The 2,448-nt window shown below is 33.2% G+C and overlaps 1 long non-coding RNA gene across 1 annotated transcript; it reads right to left on the minus strand.

Moving 5' to 3' along the window:
- Nucleotides 1-1,232: 1,232 nt before the first annotated feature.
- LOC111242409 lies at nucleotides 1,233-2,433 on the minus strand. The gene is made up of 3 exons (XR_002669522.1): nucleotides 2,240-2,433; nucleotides 1,999-2,134; nucleotides 1,233-1,337 (listed from the first exon to the last, which is right to left on the minus strand). It is a non-coding gene; the product is annotated as an uncharacterized LOC111242409 (long non-coding RNA).
- Nucleotides 2,434-2,448: the final 15 nt, after the last annotated feature.

The raw sequence follows: 2,448 nt of genomic DNA on the forward strand, positions 1-2,448 counted from the left end.
CATGTAAGAAGAAGTTAAATAAGTTTGAAGATTAAAATTTGTGAAAGATTATTAAATATATACTAATTTCAATTTAACGTCAAATTTAGGGATGAAAAATATAAAATCCTATTTATTATTTTCTAATTAATAATTATGTAAAAAAATATTTATTAAAGTAAAAGAAATATGCTTACACGTATTTTCCAATTTATACACTTAATATAATGTTCTTTTTCTCTACAAAAATGTAATTTATTATTGGATATTTATTTTTTTTTTGTAAAATAAAAAACCCATGGACTAACCCTAACCCACAGGACTTTTTAGTCCTGGAGACTTTTTTAATAAAGGGCTTTTTTGATCATAGGAACTTTTATGGCCTATTTGGACTAGGGTCAGGCCTATTTAACAGGTCTACCCAGGACCAATAGTCAAATTTAAAAACCCCACAAAATTAGTCTTTTATAACTTTAAAATTAAACAATATATTTGGAAAATATGAAGTGGGGATTTGAAAAGTACGTAGTTTTGTTGTGATTGTGAAACTGTATCCCTCAACCTATACGTTAGTGTGGTCCATATTTTGAAAAACAAGTGGGTGTAAAATACGCTTCCAAATTTCATCGTGGTTTACATATGGTTATTACGATTTGTCCACCATTCAAAGGCAATAGGAAGTTTGAATTGCTCTCTTAGATGTAAATTTGTATGATCATTGCCGTGACATAGACACCAAATTTACCACATGAAAGGTTCACTTAATATAATCTTTTAAATCACAGTATATTTTAAATGCATTTTTTAACATATTTATTATGACTTAAAGAGTCACGAGGAGTATAACTTTTAAAAAAAATTCATGATTAATGACATTTAATAATTTATTACAAAGATAAAAATATACACATCTTTAAGTGACCGCTAAAGAAAAGACGTTGTAGAACTTTCATATCGCATAAACTTTTGAAACAAATTTGAAGCAGATAATTTGTCTTTAAAAAAATTAACAAATTTTCCATTTTGCAATGCATCCAACTAGCTACCGGAAAGGAAGGGGGGGCAGCCTACCCTAAAAGTAAAACATAACATAGGGGATGCGTTTCGTCTATATAAGGAAAGGAAATAAGGGGCACAAAGAAACAATCTAAATTTACTTTTTAGGACGTTAAATTAAATTAAAAACCTAACCAAAATTGAGACAAGGTACATAAAAATATCAGCACAGTACTGCCCAGGATCTTCAATTGATGGACCTGGAACGTTGGCTTTTGGATACCCACCATGACCACCTCTTCCTCGACCACGTCCACGTCCACGTGCTCTATAGAAGCTTTCTCTTCAGAAACTCGTTCATGCTATCAAATCCAATAAACAGAATGGGACAAAGTCAACAAAATGTACGTAAAAGACAAAAAAACCAGGGTCGTGTGCACAACATTCAAAAGTAATCAAGAAATATACCACATGTAAGCTGCCAATTTTACAGATCATCACAAGGATGAAATGGAAGCAAAAACAACAACAAAAGAAAGAGTTTCCAAGCATAATCCATACAATCCAATGAAAAAATAGCACAAGCAGTACAATAAAATCAATAATTAGACAAGTACAAGTCGTAACGATTATCTATTTTAATCAAAGAAAATAATCAAAGTGAGACTTTCTTCTGCCGAGGTATAAATAACGAGTGAACTATCACAGGAATTTTCAAAACCCAAAGTTAAGATTTAGATGTGCACAGAAATAACAGTAGTACAAAAACAAATAAAGAATAAAGCATCCTAAGCATCCATAGCTTAAAGTCAAAGCTAAACTTTATTGGATTATCATTCCTACAATTTGTAACTCACTTTAACATCGATGGTCACATGCAAAGTGATGATTCCATATTAGGTCAGTTATATAATTGAAACAAAAGTATCCACATAAAAAGTAAAAAACAAAATTAAAAATATACAAAAAAAAGCAGATGAAGAGAAAATCAAAGAAGCACTTGAAACCAAATTGAACAATCACCTTATCCTCAGGCTCTTTTTCTTCATCCTCATTAGCAGGATTCTCCTTGTTTCCATCAGCAGCAACATCATTATTATCACCAGAAGGCTTTTCTTCGCCAAAATTCTTAGCAGTTTCATTTACATCATCAGTTGCCCTAAGTAAAATTCAAAAGAGGAAAAGAAACAAGCATCAATAAAAATTCATCAAAATAGTATTAAGCAGAAATCATGAGCAGAGGGGTCTCAAAAGAAGCGCTTACTGGGCAAGTTCATCAGTTGGTAGTCCCCAGTTCCCTCTCCCACTGCGACGTTCATAGACTCGTCGTGGTTGCCCATCTTCACCAGCTTCCCCATCACCAAAACCTCCACGTCCCCCACGATAAGGACCGCGAGGCCCACCATAGCCAGACCTTTCTTAGGACCTCCCACTCTCTCCATCAAGAGCACCTTGACCAGAACGAGGGAGCAA

Source organism: Vigna radiata, chromosome 8, assembly GCF_000741045.1.
Source record: "Vigna radiata var. radiata cultivar VC1973A chromosome 8, Vradiata_ver6, whole genome shotgun sequence".
NCBI lineage: Eukaryota > Viridiplantae > Streptophyta > Magnoliopsida > Fabales > Fabaceae > Vigna > Vigna radiata.